The sequence below is a fragment of the Myotis yumanensis genome, unplaced genomic scaffold (genome assembly GCF_028538775.1).
Source record: "Myotis yumanensis isolate MYYU_CA2020_CCGP unplaced genomic scaffold, mMyoYum1.0.hap1 SCAF_21, whole genome shotgun sequence".
NCBI classification, from domain to species: Eukaryota; Metazoa; Chordata; class Mammalia; order Chiroptera; family Vespertilionidae; genus Myotis; species Myotis yumanensis.
The window spans coordinates 9744977-9750770 of record NW_027223772.1 but is presented as its reverse complement, the minus strand read 5'-3'; positions in this window follow the sequence as shown (position 1 = coordinate 9750770).

The window sequence follows — 5794 nt, the reverse complement described above, 5'->3', positions numbered from 1 at the left end:
GTGCAGGGGGAGGCATAGTGAAAAGAACATGTGGCTTGAAATCGGCAGCTCCCTGTCCAGAACTGGGAACTGTGTGACTTGGTCAAGTTACTTCACCACTTCCTGCCTCGCTTTTCTCACCGGGGAGTGGAGGGACACCTCCCTGCCAGACGTGTCACATACAGAAAGGAGGTCATGTACGCAGACACCTTGTGTTCAAAATCTTTCCCTTCTCTGCATTCTTGGCTGAATTTTCATTGTTTTTTTTTTTTCCCCCTAGTGTTGCATCTACTTAGTTTTTAACTCTTTGAACGCCCATTTGCTTCCATAGTTATAAAACTTAAATGAGCAGCAATAGGAAGATAGATCAGAAAAGCCAGGCTTGAGGCTAGTGCAATTTTAAAGTATAATTTTCAAAAAGTTAAATGACTCTTCAAACACATATTTAGTGATTGCGCATCAAAGGTTTGCTTAATGTGTTAATGAGAGAACCAAATGCTGGGAAAGCAGGTTTGAGGGAGGATAAGAAAAACTAGTGGATAGAGTCAATCAAAACGAAAACGCTGAATTAATTTTCCTAAGTTAGGCAACAAAGCTAAAACACTGGGAGTTATCTTTTCTTCTGGATAGAAATAATTTGCTTTTGTAGTGGACAAAAAATTTTCAACTCTACAATTGAATATCTTACTTTATGGAGTCTAGGCTCTAAACATTAGTAAATAGAGAGTCAAGCAAAGATGATAAACTCTAGAAATCAGGTGATTCTTGGGTGCGTGTATTAGACAATGCTCTGGTCTGACACTAAGAGCACAGGAGTCTTACTTTTGCTTCAAGTCCAAGTTGCGGATAAGCTTTTTAAAAGTGTAATAAGATCTGATAGCAAAAATAGATGGCATAATGGGCACTGTGTCCTGGGTTGGGGTTGGCATGAGCATTGGGTTATAAATCCTAGTTATGCCCAATGAAAACTGTTCTTTAAAAATGGAAAGCCAGCTAGAAGAGGTCAATGGGGGAGAAGGGGGACATATAAAATACTTTCAACAATAAAGATTTAAAAAAAAAAAAGGAAAGCCACCCTACTTCCATTTAAACTAAATTTCCCTTTTGGGCCCAGTGGTTCTAGCGTAAATTTTTTCTCTCTCATAAATTGTTGTCTACAATTCGGAACAGTGAGTATCTTTGGATAGTAACAGAAGATTCAAAGTCACACCCACGCTTGACAGTGATACTTTAGGACAATTTCTAACCACTAGAATCTCCTGGGTGTAGGATCTTGTCTTGAACCAAATTTGAACCTTTTGGTACAAGAACCCTGCTGTTGGCTGGCAAACCATAACTTCCTGGTTTTTAGAAAAAAGGCTCAAGAGAGGCGCCTTGGACTTCAAATGCCTATTACAAAACAACATTTTGATGAGTTAAGTGTAAATGAATCAGAAGCATATGGACTTAATTAGCCTCCAAACACAGCCATTTCAAAATGCAGGGAAGGAAAAAATCATGCTTGTGTCAAAACACGTCTTGGGGGTTTTCTGCTAAATTCAAAACGATAGAGAAACAGATGGAGCCATCTGCCCAGCACTCAGGTTGACGCTCCCATTGCTGTCTTACAGGGAGCACGGGGCCACGGGAAACTTCGACCACAGAAACGGACTGCGCAGCGGGGTCGTGCTTGCAGCCCATTTGTGGCCTGCATCCCATTAAACGGGGCCCACGCAGGGCGCAGAGAATGCTGCTTCCATGTTTTTGAAGATGGTCCAGGGCACAGTCCTCAAGGGCCCATGTGTGTGGTCCTCTTTTACAGCAAAAACCCCCCAGGTTATTCTTCTTATGCCCCTTTAAGTTTTTCCATGTTACCCCTCAAGCTGGCCACGGAGGTGTCCAAGTGCCGCCTGCTCTTGGTGAAACTCGGTGGTGCCAGGCAGAAGGTCAAGGAACATCCATGGGTTTCCACTTCAACGTGGAGCTGCTCTTTCTCCCCCAGGAGAGGTGCTAAAAGTTCAAGGGTCAAAAGCTGCCTTCAAATTGAATGAAATGAAGGACCTGGTGGCTGAAATAGGACGTGCCTCCACATGAAATAAACAGAATTTATTCATACTGAAGCAGGAATGGAAACGTGGGGCAATTCTGTTCATAGCTTTTTCAAGAAACCATGTATCAGGCTTTTTGTGCATTGACGTTGTCCAGGTTCACTGCTGAATGGACAAATGACCTCACCATGCATTTGTTTGAATGAGTCTGCAAAGTGCTGTTTCATACACCAGCCTTTCATCTTCACAGCAACTTTGTGAATGGGGTGGAATCACCCCCATGTTACAGAAGAGAAAATTAGGCTGATTGAGGTGAAGAGGTCTGCTCAGGTTCTCTCAGTTAGAAAACGATAGAGCTGCACTTGAACCCAGGCCTTTCAGTCCTAAGACCAGGCATTTCCCATTATTCCGTATCTACCAAGGAGGAATGTGTGAGTTACAAGCTTTGTTGAGGTGCAGGTCACACACTGTTCCTCGCCAGCCGCATGCCTTCCAGTAGGGGAAGCAGACTGCGTCCCGGAGTTCCCCATCTCTACCCACCGTCTGCCTGGGTCTTGCTGTTTCATGCCCGTTATCTGGGCTAAATTAAAGGTGGTGTCCCATTCCACTGAAGTGTCTTAGCTTAGATGATAAATTGTCTGACTGCTCTACTATGAACCCGATTTAAAAGGGTCAGATTTGGTTGGTTTTATTTGGATAAGTCATTGCAACTTTCCATATCAGATGCTGCCTATGTTTTTCAAATCAATGCTTTCCTCTGTAAAAGAAGAGCGCCCGTGGTTTTACAGCTTTCAGGTCCCCAGATATAAATATCTAATGTAGAATCAAAGCATTGGTTTGATACCCACACAACTATTTACCACCTGGTTCTCACCAGAAATCTTGCAAATTGTGCTTACTGCAAAGTTTCGTGTGGTTTGGTCAGCTACGCCAGGGCAGGGTGATGAAAGGCTCCACCAAATTCCCAGGAAGGGAGGCTGGTCCTTGGCACCTTTGCACTTCCCTTCCTCTGTCCCTCTCCTGCTCATAGGTCCTGTCTCCTCTTGTCCCCATGTAGACCATGCCCCCCACATTGTCTTCCTAGTTCCTATAGTCTCTTGCATCAGTGGTCACTGAATCTCTCACTATATTCCATCAAAGCATTCTGCCTGCTACAGGCTGAGCACAGGGCCCTCGGAGAATGGCCTCAGGCAGGATTACACGCACTTGGAGTAAAAAGCCAGGGGCTATGTGCTGGTTTGTCTCCTTTCCCTGCTGGCAAATGCCATCCCTCCACAGAGAGAAGGTCTGTTCCTCGGCCCCTGGAGTCTGGGCGAGCTGGGACTTGAGAAATTGAACACAGGAAAGCGATGCCTGGCAGCTTCTGCCTGAGTCCCTTGGAACACTCATTCTGGGAGAAAACCATAGCCAAGGAAGAAGCCCAGCTACTCCTAGACCGCCATGCTGCAAGGAAGCCCAAGCTCCAGATGTGAAGAGGCCACAGGGAGAGCAAGAGAGGCCAGCCAGTCTCAAGCTGTGGCTGCCATCCCAGACCAGGCATCAGACAGGAGAGTGAAGAGCCTTCGTATGAACTTAGCTTCAGCCTTGGGCTGGCTGCAATGTATGTGGAGCCCCAAAGGGGAACCACCCAGTTGATCCTATCAAACTCAAACCAGGACGATAATCATAAGTTGTAGTTTTGCTCTGCAGGTTTTGGGTGGGTTGTTGTGCAACACCAGATAACGGGGACAGTGAGGGAGGGAGCATGGGGTGCCAGGGGGGTTGGCAGTACACCCACAGCCTGGGTGCAGGGCAGCACATGGAATCAAAGAGAAAGCTGATGTCCAGGCCTCAGAAAAGACACTCCAAAGATCTAGGTGGCAAGAAAGTGACTCACTTCAGAGCACTGCTCTGCTTTCTGTCCTGGAGCCACCCCACTCAAGAGTCAGGATGGCTGGACTCCTAGTGTGGGTCAATGGCATCGTGGGCTGGAGATGACAGGCTGTCTTGATCTTGACTGAGAGTGACACCGAGATTGCATAATGGAGAAGGTAGGTCTTAAAATAAAGGAAGGAAAGGAAGGAGACCAGAAGAAAGGGGGAAGACTACTGGGAAGGAAAGACATAAGGAATGTAACTCCACCCCACCCCACCCCACCCCACCCCACCCAACCCCACCCAGGTCACTTTGCTAACTTCTGGGTCTCCAGTTATCAGTTCCAAACCCCAGGAGAAGAACCATAAATTTAAAAGCTGGGATGAGGTGGGAGGGCACAAGCACAGGTTACAAAACCCTTAGTGTGCCTCCGGGCAGGGCCCTGGGTGGGGCATTAACCTGCCGGTGGGGAGACTGGGCAGGTATCCGATACTGGCCACATAGACGGAGGTTATGACCATGGACTCTACATTGAGGTCCCAGCCTTACCAGTGGCAGGGCTCTGCAGAAACGACTCAAACTGTGATGGTCATTTCCTTCGATGCAATTCCAGTACCTACCCACAGGCTTGTTAGGAGGACCAAATGCGAAGCACCCAGCACACTGCCTGATATACAAGCATTTAATGGTAGAAATACTTCATTTTTATTTATTATTATTTTTAAATATATACTTTTTATTGATTGCAGAGAGAAAGGGAAAGGGAGAGGGAGAAACACCAATGATGAGAGAGAATCATTGATTGGCTGCCTCCTGCATGTTCCCTACTGGGGACTGAGCCTGCAACCAGGGCATGTGCCCTGACAGGGAATCAAACTGTGACTTCCTGGTTCATATGTTGATGCTTAATCATTGAGCAAAACTGGCCAGGCTGATACTTTGATTTTCGATAAGAGTGAGGTCAGCCACCATGCTTGATGCTTAACCTTCGATGAAGAGGACCAGAGCCTGTGCAGAGGGCATAGCAGTCAGTGGCTGTGAGCACCTCACCAACACCCCCTCCCCCTTTTCTTTTCAGTGAAGACTGACGTCCGGCTTAGCCCCTGCACCTCTCCGCCTGAGAGCTCTCTTTGTCTATTGGAGTGAGCTCTACTCAAGCCATGGGGAAGCACAGGGAATTCCACTCCCTTTCCTCAGCAGCTCCCAACTGTAGGGAGTTGGTGTGTAAGTACCCCAGGCCCATGCTTCCGGTGGTTGCTTCTGAGGCAGGTGTCCTATGGTGTATTCCGGAATCCCTTGGAGGGATTAATCTGCAAGGGCCCACAGTGGTAGCTTGCTCAACACTGCATGCCTCCATAGTGGCCTATCTTACCCCATCTCACTCCCCACTCCTTCTGGTGTTTCCTAGGATCTGCTACTAAATAAATTACTTGCACTTGTTTTTTTGTCTCAGGGTCTGCTTCTGGGGGAACTCAAACCGAGAGAGGGAGGAAGGTTCCCTGGTCTATGACAAGAAGGGTCCTGACTCCTGATATTGATCTTGCCTTGGCTCCTGAACCTCATGGGGCTGGCCTCCAATCCTGGCCCCTGTGGTCCTCCCAGCTGCTCCCGGTGCTGCTGTTAGTGGCGGCGGAAAGCATGGGTCATGGTGGAGTGGCCAGATTTACTTGGGATGCAAAAGTCAAAGGAGTTCCCTTCTGGGTTCCCAGTGTCCATCTTCGTCCCTCCTGCCACGGAGAAAGTCCAACCTTGTCTGCATCAAGGCCAACACAAAGGCCAGCGCCAGGATTTCTGTTTCACATTAAAGCTTAGTCCCTTGGAGCCACCCCGGTCTTTGTGCTTCAGTTGCTGCTAGACCCACAGGTCACATGCTCCTGGGAGAGGCTTCCAATGATCCCTTTCCCGGGTTGGGGTTGGACTGACAGGCCTCCATG